The sequence below is a fragment of the Onychomys torridus genome, chromosome 4, assembly GCF_903995425.1.
Source record: "Onychomys torridus chromosome 4, mOncTor1.1, whole genome shotgun sequence".
In the NCBI taxonomy this organism is placed as follows: domain Eukaryota; kingdom Metazoa; phylum Chordata; class Mammalia; order Rodentia; family Cricetidae; genus Onychomys; species Onychomys torridus.
Genome location: NC_050446.1, coordinates 113,725,210 through 113,744,524, shown reverse-complemented (window position 1 = coordinate 113,744,524; position 19,315 = coordinate 113,725,210). Strand labels below are relative to the sequence as shown.

Here is a 19,315-nt window from a genome sequence, read left to right as displayed (position 1 = left end):
TGACAGTGGGTGAATTTCTAGCACAGGGACTGCTATTTCCGGCTGCTCTATGTGCCAACCCACCACCCATAAGAAATCAGCAGGCCCCTCACACCTTCCCCTTGAAAAGACAGGATTTACAGCCATTTTAAACTAACATGGGAACAACTCTTAGCAGGACCACACTAAGCAGCACACTGCTTGGGGGACTCAGGGCAACACTTTAGCCTCCGTTTTTGTTCACAGAAATCCCTTAGAAATTTTATTAGGCCCCAGATTGTGTGTCTCATGAGCATGAGAGTGTGTTTCTAAAAGTCTCTCATAGAAGATGGTTCTGTCCCTTTAAGAAGTTATTGGTAGTGATAGCTTTAAAAGCAAAAACTCAGGCTTAGGAAACCACACACTCATCTATCTTTTGGTATTAATTATATATTAAAAGACCCAGGAAGTCCTGGAATAAGTGCACTTCCTTTGCTGTGTTTAACTGAGCACTAAAAAGGTCATATTTGAAAAGTAGTTGTTATTATTCATGAAATTCCATCAGTTTTTCATGATGCTGTATATTTCACATATAAATTTGTTATTTCCCAGTTGGAGTTGCCAAATTATAGTCATATACTAAATAAAAGCAAATACTCTTTTGTATACCCCAGATATATTAATATATTAATCAGAGATCTTTAAAGGAATGGAATTGAGGAATGTGTGTGTGTGTATATATATGTATTACATAATACATATATACAAATTAAAAAGGACTTCATTAGACTTATTGGCAGGATGTAGTCTTTGTGGCTATCTCCCAATGAAAAATCAGAGAATCTGGTAGTTGTTCAGTTCTCGAGGCTGGATTTCTCAACAGTTCCAATCCGTCACTACAGTCCTAGAAGATTCCTTGAGAGCTGCTGATCTTCAGTCTATATTGGAATCCTAAGGAGATTAGTCTAGTATAGGTGAATGAATAACTCAGTAATAGAGCAGGTGAACTTTCTAGCAAGAGTTGGTGTAGTATGCATCTTAAAGAGTCTTATTAATAAAAATAAACCTGGAGCCAGATATTGGGGTGAATGCTGGAAGATCAAAGAAGCAGAACAAGCCACAACCACCTCTTCTTACCAATTCCTCAGCTGATCCTGTTTCCTCAGACTGGAAGCCTCTGCGCCCTCATCCAAATGGATCTCAGCTGAGTGGTTGCTCAAAAGCCTAAAAGCTTAACCAGCTCTAGTTCCTTGTCCTCACGCCTTAAATACCTTTCTGCTTTCTGCCATCACTTCCTAGAATTAAAGGTGTGAGTAACCTTGACTAGCTGTTTCCAGTGTGGCCTTGAACTCAGAGATCCAGATGGATCTCTGCCTCCCAAGTGATAGGATTAAAGGCTTGTGTGCCACCATTTTCTGGCCTCTATATCTACTGGCTGTTCTGTTTTCTGACCTTGGATAAGTTTATTAGGGTACACAATATTTTGGGGAACACAATATCACCACAAGTCAGGGCAAGGAGGCAAAAAGGAAAATCTTCCTTTTTCCATGTCCTTTTCCATGGGCTGCCACAGAAGGCATAGCACAGATTTAGGGTGGATCTTCTCACCTCAGTCTTATTAAGAAAATCCCCTGAAAGTGTGTCCAGCAGCTTGAGTTTTTAGTTGAATGCTGATGTAGTGAACATGGCAGTTATGATTACCTATCACACCAGAGAGAAAAAGAAAAAAAGTAAAGATAAAGATAAGAATATATACTGTGAATATATATAAGCAGTGACGGCAGGAACTCAAGCAGGGAAGGAACCTGCAGGCAGGAGCTGATGCAGATGCCATGAAGGATTGTTGCTTACTGACTTGCTCCCTCTGGTTCAGCCTGCTTTCTTATAGAACCCAGGACTACCAGCCCAGGGATGGCACAACCCACAATAGACTGCACATTCTCCTATCAATCAATCACTAGTTAAGAAAATGCTCTAGAGCCAAATATTATGGAGGCATTTCCTTCCATATAACTAGCTTGTGTTCCAGATAACTATCGTGTGTCCAGTTGACATAAAACTATTCAGCACAGTGAGGTTGATGTTAGATTTCATTTTTAATATTGTTCCTCTACGTAAGTACGAACACTTAAAATTCTGTCTTATTTTGAGACACGTACATTGTCCTTAGTTATGATCTCTACATCTATGATAAAACACCATGACCAAAAGTAATTTGGAGAACAAAAGGTTTGTTTAATCTTAATACTTTGGGTCATATTCTATCACTGAGGGAAGTCAGGGCAGGAACCTGGAGATAGTAACTAAAACAGAGGATACAGAGGAACACTGCTTACTGGTTTGCTCCCCAGGGTTTGCTCAGCCTGCTTTCTTATACCATCCAGAATCAACTGTCCAGGAGAAGCACTGTATACAGTGAGCCAGGCCCTCCCACATTAGCCATTAATTAAAAAATACAATTATAGCCTGTTTGTCTATTGTATATAGGAGGGCTACTGATTTTTTTTTAGTTGATCTTGTATCCTGCTATGTTGCTGAAGGTGTTTATAAGCTGTATCAGATTGTTGGTTGAATTTTTGGGGTCACCCATGTATACTATCATGTCATCTGTGAATACAGAAAACTTGACTTCTTCCTTTCCAATTTGTATACCCTTAATCTCATTATGTTGTCTTATTGCTCTGGCTAGAACTTCAATTACTATATTGAATAAGTATGGGGAGAGCAGACAGCCTTGCTTTGTTCCTGATTTTAGTGGTATTGCTTTGAGTTTCTCTCCATTTAATTTGATGTTGGCTGTTGGCTTGCTGTAAATTGCCTTTATTATGTTTAGGTAATCAGATGGCCAAACACTCTAACTGTTGTGCTAGAACTCTCATCAAATAACTGATGGAAGTGGATGCAGAGATCCTCAGCCAGGCCCCAGGTGGAGCTCCAAGAGTCCAATTGTCAAGAAAGAGGAATGCAGAAATTATATCCATTCAAAGTGTGCCAGACTGTCGAGAAAGAGGAGGGTCTGCAAGAGTGTGAATTGTTGAGACCAAGATTGGGAAAAGCACAGGGACAAATAGCCAAACTAATGGAAACACATGAACTATGAACCAGGGGCTGTGGAGCCCTCAGCTGGAGCAGGCCCTCTGGATAAGTGAGACAATTGAATAGCTTGAACTATTTGGGAGGCACCCAGGCTGTGGGACCCGGACCTGTCCTTAGTGCATGAGCTGGCTGTTTGGAACCTTGGGCTTACACAGGGACACTTTGCTCAGCCTGGAGGAGCGGACTGGAATCTACCAGGTTGAGCTGAATCCCCAGGGGAGTCTTTGCCCTGAAGGAGGATGGGAATGGGGGGGGGGTTGGGGGGGAAGGCGTGGTTGGGGTCGGCAGCGGAGAGGACAGGGAAACCCATGGCTGATATGTAAAATTAAATTAAATTTAAAAAATGCAATTACAGACAGACCTACTAGACATCTGATAGACGCATTTTCTCAATTGAGGTTCCTCTTCTTTGATAATTCTAGCTTATGTCAAGTTGACAAAACACTAACCAAGGCATATGTATTATTGGATATGGCCATTTAGTCACAAAAATGGACAAGGAATTTATATCTCCTAAACACTATGTCTACTGACCAAGTACCTCCTCTCCCCTCCTTTCACTATACTCCTCTAATCCTATACTCTTGTAACCACCAGTCTACTATTTCTGTAAATGAATTCAACTTCTTATATTCCTCATGTGAATGAGACCATATAGTATTTCTCTCTCACTTTGCATAATGTTCTTGAGATTTATTTGTCTTCTCAAAAAGGACAGATGTCCTTGTATGCAATTTTAAGGTTGGATACTATTCTATCCTGTGTTGTCATATATATAACATTTCACTCCTTCCCCCTTACTTACTCCTCCCTTCCCCTCTTCCCTTCTCTTCTCTCCCCTTTTCTGTAGTATTAGTGACAAAACCTAGGGCCTAACACATGCCAGTCAAAGAGCCTACCCACTGAGCTACATCTCTGGCCCTGTGTATCATATTTTATTATATATAGAACTTTAGGTTTTTTTTTTTTCTATATCTTAATGTTTGTTTAGGTTGACTCATTGAACATGGGAATGTAGACATCTCTTGACAAATGGATTTCAAGTTTTGGGATATGTAAATTATTCTATTTTTCCTTTTCCACAATAGGCATGTGAACCAAACCCTCACATTAAACTTGAAAATATATGCAAGTATTATATATATATATATGAAAATAAAATTGTGGAAAAAGATGACTTCATTAGTAAAAATTAATATTTTACTTATTTACATACAAATAAAACATTGGATTATATCTAATTGAGTTGTTAGCCAAAGGGGACAAATGTGAATTCCCAAACAATCCAGGTTGCTGCCAACACTATAAGTTGCTCTCCACAAACTGACAGCAAGGTCCCATTACTGAAGATAATACTTATACAACTCATTGAACATGTACATGTCATGCTTGTGTCTACATAGAGCCTTCACCCTCATGTTCCAGCATCTTTGTTATATGTAGTAAGGCACCCTGCATGCTCTCAAAAGAGAAACTTAAAAACTAAGCCAGCCAAAACCGTTTGTCTGCAATAGTACACTACCTGCAAGATATACTAGGGCAGGGGTGGCACAAAGCTTGTGGAAGTAACCTGCCAATAACTGATCTGATTTAAGGCTCACTCTACAAGATGGAACCTGATACTACCTGAATAACCAAAAAACCTGAGACTAGATAGCTGAGGGGCCTAGGGCAAAGCCAAATAATACTGGTCTTTAAAAAAAAGAAAAAGAAGAAAGAAAGAAAGGAATCAGTGATAAAATGACTCTTAATGGTATTTGGCTATACTCATCAATCAGTGTCTTACTGAACCATCATCAGAGAAGCTTCTTCTTGCATCAGTTGGGAACAAATACAGAGACTCACAGAGAGTAAGAGACCTTGGAATATTCAGCCCTAAATGGGATGCCTCCAATCCCTCAGAGATCAGGGAAAAGGATGGGCAAAGAATCTAAAAGCCAGAGGAAACAGAAAACAGTTTTTTTTTTTCCTAAATCAACATGACCAATGCTCATATGAATTCACAGATACTGAAGCAGCATTCACAGGACATGCATGGGTCTGTACCAGGTCTTCTGTGCTTATATTATGGCATTCAGGTTAATGTTTTTTTTTTTTTCCTCTCCTTTTTTTATTTATTATATTTGTGTTTCAATTCTACACATCAGCCATGGGTTTCCCTGTCCTCCTCCCTCCCCCCCATCCCCACCTTCTCCCCAGCCCCTCCCCTCCATTCCCATCTCCTCCAGGGACAAGACTCCCCTGGGGATTCAATTCACTCTGGTAGATTCAGTACAGGTAGGTCCAGTCCCTTCCTTCCAGGCTGAGCAAAGTATCCCTGTGTCAGTCCAAGGTTCCAAACATCCAGCTCATGCACTAAGGACAGGTCCAGGTCCCACTGCCTGGGGGCCTCCCAAACAGTTCAAACTATTCAATTGTCTCACTTATCTGTAGGGCCTGATCCAGCTGCGGGCTCCACAGCCCCTAGTTCATAATTCATGTGCTTCCATTAGTTTGGTTATTCATCCTTGTGCTTTTCCAATCTTGGTCTCAACAATTCACACTCTTAATGTTCCTCCTCTTTCTCGACAACCAGAGTCCTGAAGCTCCACCCAGGGCCTGGCTGAAGATCTCTGCATCCATTTCTATCAGTTATTCCATTATGGTGTTTGGTCATCTGATCACCAGCCTAGGTCAGATCAGGCTTTCTCTCGACCATTGCCAGCAGTCTACCGAGGATGTATCATTGTGGGTTTCTGGGGACCTCTCCAGCACTCTGCCTATTCCTGTTCTCATGTGGTCTTCATTTATCATGGTCTGTTATTCCTTGTTCTCCCTTTCTGTTCTTGATCCAGCTGGGATCTCCTGCTCCCTAAGCTTTCTTTCCCTCAAATCTTGCCCTTCATTACTCCCACTGTCATCCAGGTTGTTCATGTAGATGTCACTGGGTGATCCCTGTGTATTTCCTAGGGTCCTGTTCTCTAGGTAGCCTCCCTGGAGTTGTATGGCAGTCTAGTCTTCTTTGTTTTACATCTAGTATCCTATTATGAGTGAGTACATTGGGCATATACCCAAGGAATGCTCAATCATACCACAAGGGCATTTGCTCAGCTATGTTCATATCAGCATTGTTTGTAATAGCTAGAACCTGGAAACAAACTAGATGCCATTCAACTGAAGAATGGATAAAGAAAATATGGTACATATACACAATGGAGTACTACTCAGCAGAGAAAAACAATGACATCATGAGGTTTGCAGGCAAATGGATGGATCTAGAAAAAATCACTCTGAGTAAGGTAACCCGGACTCAGAAGGAGAAACATGGCATGTATTCACTCATAGCAGGTTAATGTTTTTATAGGATTCCTGAGCATGCAAATGAGTGGGTCTATGATTCTTATGCCTTCTCTTGGGCTCTTTTCCTTGTGTTGGTTTGTCTGTTTTGTCTGACTTCAGTGTGATATATTTGTTCTATCTTATTAATAATTTTTACATTAAAAATTGAATGAATGTAATCCTAGCCACTAAGGGAAAGGTTAACAACAGAACTGTCATTTATACTTCCTGGGGGAGAGAAATGTCTCTGGGAATATCAACCACTCCAGGGTAAATTTCCTGTTCAGGAGTAGTCGACCAACAAATAATGGAATGGACTCCACAGCTTGTGTGTGTGTCTGTGCTCACATGCATGCACAAGTGCATGTTTTTATTTGATTACTGTTTGGTGTATTTCATATTGCTTTTTTCTTTTTTGGAGGTGATGCTTTATTTTGTTTCCTAGTTTTAGGATGTTTTGTTGTTGTATTTTGTTTTTGAATTTTTTTGAGAAAGAACTGAAGTTGGGTGGAAAGAGAGGAGGATATGATCTGGACAAACTTGTAGCGGGGGAAGAATATGATAAAATATATTTAAACTTAAAAATTGTCTTAAATAATAAAAATTATTAAAAATATTAAAAAAATAAAGGAGACTCTGAAGACTTAAGTCTTCAAATTTGAATTCTGTCTAAATAGACAATAGATAACATAGCAATGGATTGCATAATGTGAGCATAATTAACTAAAAAATAAGTTTATATTTTATATCAACTGAAGAATTTCTATTATTAGGGGATCACTTATCTCTGATAGTCACATATAAAATAGCAGCCTCACTGCTTACCAAAGTGAGGGCAGTGTTTTTAAATTATCAGGAAATTGGAATACTCAGGTTCTTCACAATTCAGTCCTGAATTGAGTTGACCATCTAGAAAGTCACTTGCTCAGCGTGCACAGCACCCTGGATTTTCTCAACGTGTCTGTGGAATGTTCAAAATGGGTGGCACTCAGAAAGGGAAAACTGGGTGGCAGTGTGACCGATACAAAACACAGATATGTTGGTCAGATCCTGTTGACATGCATTGTTTAACATTATTATTTGTGGATTTCACATTACGGATTTCAGTTCCACTTATCTCTCCACCCGCTTTGAATCTTCCCTTTGCCCTTGCTAACCTCTCCTGCAAAACAAAACCAAATTTAAAAGAAAAACCAAAACCAAACCAAACAAACAAAGAAACAAAATGAGAGAGAGAGAGAGAGAGAGAGAGAGAGAGAGAGAGAGAGAGAGAGAGAGAGAGATCGAGATCTTGATTTGGAAGCTGTAGGGTGGCCCGTTGAGTTACACAATTTACCCTTTAGTTCATTCATCTATACTTGCAAGTATTCATTGCCATGAATCATTGGTCTGGCTCAAGGCCTCTGGCTTCTGCCTCACTGCCACCAATAATGAACTCTCACTGGGGCTCCTCTTAGCTATCTTCTTGTTGTCCTGTGGTGTGGAGATAATGCTGTTTTGGATCTATTGTTTCATCCCTTTCACCTCTTTCAACAATTCATAGATGAGGTGGATGTTGGGACTGGGCAACTCTTAGCCCTGATTCCGGTGTTGGCTGGTAGCTAGATTGGTCAGCCTGCCAATTTTCCCTCAGTATCACTATTGGGACAAGCTCTCCAGCACTGCCTTGGCTAGGTCACCCAATGAAGCCCACAGCAAGGCTTGGGACCAGTTCTCCTGCTCTCAGGTTCTCAGATCCGGGTCATCCACACTCACAATACTGGGGCCAGTTCTACCATTTTGCACAAGCAAGGTGCATGGCCCTGTCTCCTGACTGCTGTAGGGAGCATATGGGGGGCCGCTGTTAAAGCAGGGTCAGGTCTCAAGCTCTCATGTACTCGGGGCTGGCTTACTTGTGCACCCAGAAACAGGGTCAGCTCTGGTGTGATGTCCAGGCAGAGTGCAGGGCCTGCTCCCCTATGTACTCAAGTGTCTTTTTTGCCTGCCACAGGTAGCAAAGGGTAGAGGTGGGAGCATCTTTCCCTCACCCATGCCACTGCATGGCAGACAAGGGAGGGTGGGGTCAGCTCTGTTGCTCTCACACCCTCAGGGATGGCTCACCTGTGTCCAGATGACAGAGTCAGCTCTAATGTGATGCCTAGGTGAGGTACAAAGCCTGTGGTCAAAGGTGGGGCATTCTTTCCTGAGTGTAAGAGCCAATTCTCCCCTGAGCGGTGGTGCCAGCTCTCCTCTGCAGTATCTGGCAAGAGGCAGGGCCAGGTAATCCAGGGCCAGTGAAGGGCAGGGCTGGCTCAACACCCCATGGTTCTGGAGACCCCATGTGCCACTGACATAATCACAGACCCCAGCTGCAGTAGCTCATGGATCCAAATAAGGCCCTTGGCAGCACCTCAGGTCAGACATCACCATGGCCCTGGTAGCAGCACAGGCTACCCCAATCAGTTTTGCCCTGGCAGCATGGCCTCATGTGGATGACTCAGACCCTGGCTGCTGCAAAATCCCAGACCAAGACATGCCCCTTGGCAGCAGCTCTGGCCCAGATGATACTAATTGCCCTCAGACCCTCTCATAGCCACAGATTGTGTCTCAGACCCTGGGGCATCTGTGTGGTCTTTGGTGTCAACATGGGCCATGGACATTAATATAGACTCTGACTGTGATAAGACCATGGACCCATATATGGTCCTTGGCAGCAGCCTGTCACATGGCACCAGGTAGCAGCATAGGTCATCAAGACTAGCATGGCCCTAGGAGCAGCATGGGCCCAGCTGCTTGCCTGGACCACAGGCCTCCCCACTGGCCCTCAGTGGCAACAGGAGCCACAGACATCAATATAGGCCCACTTAACTGCCTCAGGGCCTCAGATGAAGACCTGACCCTTGGCAATAGCCCAGGCCCAGACATCACCTTGGACTTACATGGCTAGCATGCCATTCACATCAGCCGGTTCTTCACCACCCTCACCTCTTCAGATCCCCCTCTCTCTCTAGCCCTTGAACTGTTCTGTCTCTTGCTCTCTTCCATTTCTCCATGCTGTACTTGCTCACCATAACAATGGTAGCTGACCTCCTGGCACCAGGGCTCTTGGTTGGGTTACAGGTTTCGCTTGGTTGAGTCTCGCCTGCCCCAGCAACAAGGTGTGACTTGGCTTTTCTTCTGGAGCTGTTGCCTTTCTTCTCTCATGTATCCAGGCCTAGAAACCTTGGGCAATGCTTGATATGTGGCAGGAGCAGCTGAGTAGTCAGTGGGCCAGGCTGTGGAAGCAGCATGGCAGCTATCTACTCAACAGCTGGAAGAGTAGCACCAGAACAGTCCAAGGAAGAAGGTTAGTGGAAGAAGAGATGACCAGAGAGGGTGGAGGGTTGAGGTTAAAGAAAGATATCCTTAAGAAGCTAGAGAAAAGAAACTTAAGGTACTGCTTATTGGAAGAATATCCAAAGAGCTGTCAAATCTGTGTTTCCAAGGTCTCCTATATTCTGGGTCAAGAGCTGTAACTCTGGTGATAAGAGTTTTAGGAATCTAGACTTCCTAGGCCTACACAAGTGATATCATATTGGCTAGTTAGGTTAGTAATCCTGATACCTAGGCTCACTTGCACCTGGAATGACAGCTACAAACAAAGTTGAGCTCCATAAGAGCTATGATATATAAAGAGCTGAGAGTCCAGATAAGATATCCAAGGTCTATAAGCAATCTGTAGAAGGTACCATTGTTTGCTACTTTGTTCCACTTGCCTACTGATGTACTTACTTAATGCCATCAAACAACCAAGGATTCAAATTCTGCCAACGACCAGCATAGGAAGAGCATCTTGCCTACTCCTGGGCTCTATCCATGTAAGTAAAGGGGCCTAATTAGCTGACTAGCAATGCTTGGGCTTAGTATCTTGTTGGGTTCATTCCTATGGCTGGAAGTTGGTGCTGGCATTGGAGTTGACCTCATGTAGATTACAGACTAGGGAAGCTGTAATTGGTTTCTTTCTGTGATAACATTTCTGTCTGTTCAGAATAACTGGACAGACTGATTAATTGCTTAGGGACATTTCTGTAAATAAATGATGCGTTTAAATGTGTCTTTCACTTATTCAGCCAGAACACTTCTTTTTTTCCCTTGTCCCCTTTCTTTCTTTCTTTCTTCCTATACACATGATAGAGAGGAATCTCCAAAAGATAGCTTCAAAATTCTGAAATGCAATTTGTTCTATGTTACATTGGTCAAGAAAGTTACTGACTCAGTTTTAAGGGAAGAGGATTTGGATTTCATGTCTTGATCTGAAGCATGAGGATACAGGAGGAAAGGAACTGGTGTCCATTATTTTTGAAGTCCATCTACCATATCATAAGAAGCTCTGCCATTCCAAGCCAATAGAAGATGAAGGGATGGTTTATATACCCTTTCATTTCTCATTGCAAGGCATTGATGTCTCTTAGTTTTGTAAACTTAAGTGTTCTTTAGTCCCCTTTTAAGAAGAGAAGAGCTGAATTGAAGTGGGTTAAATTACAATTGCTTTGTTTTTTGTGGCCACTTTTATTCAGGTAGCTAAATATTTTATGCAGTCTCATCCGCTATAGGATGTCATACAATCTGGGTCATATACTGTAGAATAATTTCTTAAACCAAAATTGATTTGATTCTGCAAATACATGTAGTACACACAGCATGACACTCTACTTATTGGAGAGTTTTGAAGCTTTTATGTTTACACAATTAAATAAAAGCAATAACTGGACAGACTGATTCATTGCTTAGGGATATTTCTGAAAACAATTGATCCATTTAAATTGATCCACTTATTCAGCCAGGTTGTTTATTTTTCCTTGCTCCCCGTCTTTCTTTCTATACATATACATAAATATATTTTATATACTCTATTAATATGTATCCTGTTTTACATATACATGTACTCATTTGTAAATATATATTCCTATGTGTTAATTAATGTATGTGTTAGGGACAAATTTATTTCACTAAGGATGGGTCTAGCACAGCAGTTCTCAATCTGGAGTTTCAACTCCTGTGGAGGGTCAAATGACCCTTTCACAACACCTAAGGCCACTACAAGACACATTATGATTCATAATAGTAGCAAAATTACAGTTATGAAGTAGCGATGAAAATATTTTTATGGTTGGGGTCACTACAACCTGAGGAACTTTATTAAAGGGTCACAGCATTAGGAAGGTTGAGAAGCTCTGCTCTAGTCATTTCATTGTTTTTCATCCAGGGACTATTGCATATGAGGTTAGGATAAGGGGGAGGGATCTTCGATTTCGAGGGGGACTCTTACATTTGTACTCAGATACTATTATTCAAATGAAATCATAAGCAATCCAAGAGATGTGTAAGTGAGAAAGACAGTCATTGTATGGTGTAGAGTAGACATTATGATAAAAAATTCATTACAATTTGACAATGAGGAATGAATTCATGACATTCTCAGAAATATTCTCTAACATTGAGGTATACCTTCAGCAAAACATTTCCTGCAGCTAGGTTGTAAGTAGTACCATTTTATTGTTGGGCATTTGTAGATTTGTAGATGTATATTATATGCATATATATGTACACATATACACATATGTATGTATATGGTAAAGATGATTTTTTTCAACATAAACATTTCCAAGTGGCCACAATTTCTGAACTTTGGATGCATTTCTCAATTCTTTTTAATATATGAAGCACTCCAAAAGATGTTAGTTCCTTCTTTCTTGGCTTCATGAAATGACATTCCATCCTTGTGTGCACTTCCTGGGTCTGGGACAATGGTGCAAATGGCTGTCCTTTCTATCCAGTGCTAACAGCTTTCCAGAACTTTACATTTGTCACATTAAAAAAGTGCTTATCATCTTAGCAGCAGATTCAGGAAATTCATTTTCTTGGAAAGACTAACTCTTTTGAACAATGCCTTTGATAGGTGTCTGTTGCACGAAAGTTAGCTTTGGGCTGGCCTCTGTACTCACATAAAAGATGGGAGAGAATGCCAATAACTGTGAAGAAGTAGTTGCAGTGGCCAGCTGAGAAGTGAGTATTAAGGGAGTTCAAGTAGGGGGAAGACCTTCAGAGTAGAAGAACTTACTACATTGTTTCCTACATAAATGGTTGCTAAAATGCTTGCTTTAGTCAATTCTACATTGCCCATAAACGCTTTTGTGCATGGGTTCTATTTTAGAATCTCAGAGCAAAGGAAGGATAATGGGAGGAATGGCAGCTGGAATCACATAAAGGAGTAATGTAATTTGGTGCAAAAGTGGGTGATAGAACAGGCCCAGTAGGGTAGGAAATCAGCAGTCTGTGTTCCAGACTGCCAGCACAAGGGCAAGGGCCTTGCTAATGCGAATCAAAGGAAAGAGTGAGAAGAGCCTAAGGGACTTTCCTCTCCTAGCAAAAGTAACTTCATCTCTATCATCCATTTACCACCAATGCCAAGAAGTTGATCACACTCTTGCCTGTGGAAGATAGCACTAATAGTAGGCTTAGAATCACATTTGACAATAGGTGGATCAGATTCCTAGCTGTAGCCTAGCACACAGGACAGTTAGTATGACACTTAGTGAGTTCACTTACTCCTGACTCACTTCCTCCTACAGTATATTGGAGCTAATGATTTCTACTTTAAAGACTTAAGTGAAGAGATTACTACAAATTCTTCCTGCCAGAGGCCCCCAAGTATTCTACAGAATAGCTATCACCATTGGTAGTAAAATTATTGCAATTATGAAGAAGAATGTTCAGCCATTTGGTGTGATGCTATAGGAGGGCCATTTGCTTTGTAGGAACACCATGATCTGGCAGTTTCACATTTGCATGGAACTTGGCAGCAATAGCTCAGAACAGAAATAGCTGAAACAGTAGACACAGACTTGGTGATATTTCAGAACTGCACTCTGAGGTTTGCAGATACAATGTCCTCTGGAATTAGCACACAGACTCTGGATCAGAGGGGAAAGGAACATTAAGACATAAGTAAGATCAGTGTAGGGCGCGTGCCAAAGGAGCTTCCTGGGACAGCATTGGAATAAGCAAAATCTATGAGATTCAACACTACAAGTCATTGTGGCTTAGGAAGCTATTTTGGTCAGATATTTATGAATTAGACCTGAAGTCATGATCTTAGTGTTCTAAGGAGGACCTGGTGAGGATTCAGGGAAGACAGATAAGGAGAATAAAGTGTAGAGGCCAAACAAGGGCACCGAGTGGGAGGACTCATCTTGTGGGTTCCCTGAAGCTTAACTTGCCATGTGAGGTAAGAGGATTGGCCTTCATTACACAGCATCTGCCACTCATTGGCACTTTACAGTTCTTGCTATATGACAGAAAGCAGGGACAGAATGGAAAACCCTGCTGGAGGCTGGTACAAAGGACAGTGACAGGATATGGTCACTCATGCCAAGATGTTGAGTTAGTGCCCACCAGGGTGGCCAGACTAGTTGTTATACCCAGGTATTTCTCTAACAGATTGATTAAACTCATTGTTCTGAGCCTCTGCATGATATATTGGTACTATGCAGCCCCAAACCCACTGCCAAGTCCTTTAATATTTTCCTTCAGACTGCCATACTGACCTGATTGTTCAATGTCCTGCCATAGAAGGAGTTTTAGGATATCACCTATGGATGGTGTCTTTTAGGTCATTGGCATATAGCCCCCTTCCTTGCAAGTCCTTAATGAAATTGTATTAGGGTCCCTAAACTCTGTTCTTAATAAGATAATTTCCAAAGCACTGTAGGCAACCACAAAGGCAGCACATTTTGGGATTCTCATTGGTTCACTTGTCTTTCTTATTTAGGAAGTCTTGGGTAATTTGGGTAATATATGTGGCCTGATTTAGTAAAGTGACTTTTAATAGCAAAGAGATTCATTTTCTTCTAAACCCAGATGTTCAATGGAAAATTTCAGAAAAGCTATGAATCACTATAGAGTGACATACCCTGAGAAGGGAGAAGGCACTGTTCTCTATTTACTATAGTATGGCTTTATAGCTCTACTTTCTCCTCTGGGGTCTACATATTGGCTGTTTTAGTTAGGGTTTTTATTGCTGTGAAGAGACACCATGACCACAGCAACTCTTATAAAGGGTAGCATTTTTGGGGGGCTGATTTACAGTTCAAGTGTTCAGTTCATTATCATCATGGTGGGAAGCATGACTACACACAGACAAACATGGTGTGGGAAAGGTAGCTGAGAGTTCTACATCCAGATCCTCAGGTAGCAGAAAGAGAGAGTGACACTGGGCCTGGCTTGAACTTCTGAAAGCTTAAAGCCCCCATGACCCACTTTCTCCAACATGGCCACACTTACTGTAGCAAGGCCACACCTCCAATAATGCCATGTCTATGAGTCTATGGGGGCCATTTTCATCCAAACCACCACACTGTTTTGACAAACTAAATCTGCCTTTTATGTAAGTAAGTTGATAGCTAATACCATTTCTTCATCCAATGGAAATATTTGATTCCCAACTAGCTTCTGTATTACTTCTAATGGATATTTATTATAACATGTCTTCTGGTGCTGGGTATATGCATGCATTTGAGGGGCTTGCAACAGATCCAAAGACCCTCTCCCCTTGGAAAATAAAATAAATGTATGCCAGCTGCTTGTTTGAGAATTGACTGAAGGAAAGTACTAGAAAGGAAGCCAGAGAAAGCCAATTTGGGAAGAAAAGCATGTGTTATGGAACAGTTATCATCTTGCCAACAGCATTCAATCCTCCAGGGAGATTCTACATGCAACATCACTAAGTAAGATACTTTGTGTTCATAGTTTCCAGTGCAGGCTGCTATGTGTGTCTGTCTCCTCAAGGAGAATGTACAGGTTTAAAAATATGAGTGAGGCTGGTTGGTGAATCAGAACAAATGGAGGGTTAAAGAAACGTTTTGTTATTACTTGGCATTCTTGACCTTTGGTTTCAAAATAGCATCTCTGTCAGTCAAGCACAGATGTACTGGGAATCAATCTTTATAAAATGTTCAATAGTTTCCTTCTACTTACAAACTAGTGGTATCAAATTCTGCATTTCTCCTTGGTATTCTTCCCAGTGACTATTCCAATGAGGACATAAATATGAAAACCTCTGGGCATCTTTTATGATGTCTCATGACTAAGAAGAAACACAGAAAAGCACATCTCCAAATTTTATTTCTTCATTTTGATAGTGAAACAAAAACCAAAAATTTGAAAATATAGGTAGATTTTTTTTCTTATCAAGGAAAGAAAACACAGAGACAATCTAAGCAGGAGTAACAATGACAAAGACTAAGGAAATTGGAGGAACTGCAATGCTGTTATTATACATTATACTTTGTGCTTATGGGGATGACCTAGTGCAGTAAAATGATTACTAGATTGGTGTATAAGCCTTGCTTTTTCTTCTATGACCTTGTTGTCACTTAGCATAGTGACCTTGTTCACAGACACTCTGGCTTCAGTCTTACTTTGTAATCAAGGAGAATGGTGATTAGATTACACTTGCTGATGCTCAAATTTAGAAAATATTTTTGCTTTACTTTTTACTTAGATTTTTTTTCAGAGTAGAAACACCATTGTGTTTTTGAAGTTTTATACCTTCATTTCCCTATTACAAAAGCAATTTCACTAACTCAGAAACTATCTAGAAAATAAAGAGGGAAAAATAATCTTTCACATCTTTATTTTGTTTTAACGTACCTCTTTCATTCTTTCTTGTTCACAAAACTTTCATGTAGTCAAAATTATGGTGCTTATGTTTTATATTCTTATACAAATGTGAGGAAGGGAATGGGAAGAATGTGATAGCATTTTTCAAATTCTGGAAAGGCTATCACATGGAACAGATGACAGTTTGTTCTGTGATATGAAGGTACCTGTAAAAAAGAAGCAGAAACATGTCTGTCCTAGGGAAGACATTATTTTTTTCTGTGTTGCACTTGAAAGGGATGCAGAATGGAGGACAAAGTGGCTTTACAAGAAGACACCACTCCATTGTTGAAAACACACAGTTCTGATGTTCTGTCAGGGAAGGCCATTTTCTGACATTCCATTGTCACTCACCTTTTTCAAATCTTCATTGTTAGCATTCCTTTGAAAACTCTTGTCGCTGTTTAGTCATTTTTATGTCTCTGGGTTGATGTCTTGATGACTCTTCTAACTAGAACAGAAATGTACAGTCTAAGATATGTCTGTAGCTGTTTCCAAGGCAAAGGAAAAATTAAAGAAAAATCTGTTGATTCCACTTTCTTTATTTCTATTACCAGGTAGCCTTAAACTTGACTACCCCTAATGTATTTTTCATAATAAGTACATACATACTGGTTTGTCTAAATGCCACTCCTTATTCTGTTTTTGAAAACTTCATATCAGAACCCTGCTATCAGTCCTGCTTGATTAATCACTGGGAATTGGGTTTTGTCTGCTGGGTAACACAGTTTCCAGCAGGGCAAGCTGCACAATGTCAAATCAGTTGAGCAATGTTCATGAAGGCAGTTTTAAATTACTCTTAAGAAAAGGATGAAAACAAAACTCTCATTCTTACAACAGTCCCCTGCTCTCTCTTTCCCTTCTTTATCACTTCAGTGTAGTTTTTTTTTTTTTTTTAATTCATTTTAGAGTGCCCAGAAGTTAAATTGATCACCTCATGGAAGCCAACTGTGTTCTGCTTGAGGACCCAACTAGAAACAAACATTTGGGTATTCAGCTTCCGTGTAAGATGAGAGAACACCAGCAAGAGGAATTAAATTCTCCACATATCACTGCAAAAGGCAGTTATCTAAAACATTTTTTCCACCAAATTGCTTTGTAAAGGTTTTACTGAGATTTACAACTGAGAGTCTTTAGGTAGCAGCTAGAGAAAGGCAGGAATCTAGGCATGATCTGGAGTAGGCATCTTTAGTTAGGAGAATGATTTCTGACACTTTAGCTTCTTGCTGTTTTAGTGATTATGTACTTTAAACTTTCTAATTATCTGTATTTTATTTCATACAATCAGTTTTAAAATTTAAAAAGACAATATGTGTATTTGGTGCTTTGCTTGTATGCATGTTTCTGCATCATATGCAGTGTTTGAAGAACACTTTGAGGTCAGAAGTCATTAGATTCCATGTGATTGGAGTTACAAATGGTATGAGCTGTCATGTGGGTGCTAGGAACTGAACCTTGGTCTTCTGCAAATGCAACAAATGCTTTATGCTGCTGAGCCATCTCTCTTGCTCCATTTTATGAATCTTAAGGCAAGATAACAACAGGGAATGCAGAAATTATATCCATTCAAAGTGTGCCAGACTGTCGAGAAAGAGGAGGGTCTGCAAGAGCGTGAATTGTTGAATCCAAGATTGCAAAAAGCACAGGGACAAATAGCCAAACGAATGGAAGCACATGAATTATGAACCAAAGGCTGTGGAGCCCCCAGCTAGATCAAGCCCTCTGGATAAGTGAGACAATTGAATAGCTTGATCTGCTTGGGAGGCATCCAGTATGTGGGACCAGGATCTGTACTTAGTGCATGAGCTGGCTGTTTGAAACCTTGGGCTTACACAGGGAAACTTTGCTCAGTCTGGAAGGAGGTGACAGGACCTGCCTATACTGAATCCACCAGGTTTAAATGAATCCCCAGGGGTGCCTTGATCCTGGAGGACGTGGGAATGGAGGCGAGGGACTGGGGGGAAGGTGGGGGTGGGGGTGGGGGTGGGAGGGGGGAGGACAGGGGAACCCATGGCTGATGTATAAAATTTAAAAAACATAATAATAAAGAAAAATATTAAAAAAGAAATTTTCTACTTACTCCACATACTATCCACATCCCTCCTTCCCAAGCCACCCTGTATCCCCACATCCCCCAAATAGAGGTCTCCCATGGGGAGTCAGCAGAGCCCAGTACACTGAGCCTAGGCAGGTCCAAGCCCCTTACCACTGCACCAAAGCTGTGCAAGGTGTCACACCACAGGCATTGGATTCCAGAAGCCTGCTCATATACCGGGAACAGATCCTGATCCCCCTGCCTGGGTGTTCCCCAAATAGTTCAAGCCAAACAACCGTCTTCCATATCCACAGGGCCAGTCCCATGGGGGCTCCATAGCCACCAGTCCACAGTTCATGGGCTTCCACTAGTGTGTGCCAGACTCCTTTGACTGTTATAGAAAACATGACACAAACAACTTTAGGGGAGGAATTATCTCTTTTACCTCACAAGTTTGTCTATCCTGGTGGAGAGGCTAGGTGACCTGAGGCAGGGAAAATAACAATGCCTGCACTCATAGGTCCTTTCTCTAGTCTCTTTGCCCTTTCATTCGATTTGTGCCTAAAGGCTGTGGGATGGGGCTCCCTGCATCACCAAAGGCCTTCTCCTCTTTGCTAGTCTTCTCTGGAAATACCCCCTCACAGATACAACCAGAGGTATAATGCCAATCTCCTATGTCTCTCGCCCCCCACCCCCACTCCATCCCTCAGTATAACCAAAATGACAAGGTAAAGAAGCTGGAAGCTGAAAGAAGCAGGCTTCATACAGGTCAGAAAATGAGTAACAGCTGTGAGATTTGGTTCCCGACCTTATTCTGCCACCTCCCCTTTCTGTTTCCTATATGCTAGGTATACAACATTGAACATATATATTCTGTGGGCCTATTTTAAAATAAATCATCCTAAATTGTGCGGTTAATCACTGTGATCTAATTAATATGCCCCTTTTATCTTCAAAGGATGTTGAATATCCAAATGATGAAGTTGGTCCAGTGACATTAAATGGCTCACTATTGCCTCTAGATAGGTAGAATCAACATGATCTTATGAGAAAAGCATGAGACTGAAAACTAAAAATGGGCTCAAGCATTAGTTATATGCATCTCTCTTAGATCAGATAACTGGCCATTTCTTTATCTCTCTTGAAAATTCTCTCATTATGTCCTACTTTGGAAAAACAGTATTAAGTTGCTATCATTTTTTTGTTTATGACTTTTTATTCAATGATAAA

The 19,315-nt window shown here is 41.0% G+C and overlaps 1 long non-coding RNA gene across 1 annotated transcript in view; it reads left to right on the top strand.

Annotated features, from left to right (window-relative positions):
* The window catches only part of LOC118583026, a 93,243-nt gene that overhangs the window by 608 nt on the left and 73,320 nt on the right, over positions 1-19,315 (top strand). The window lies entirely within an intron of this gene.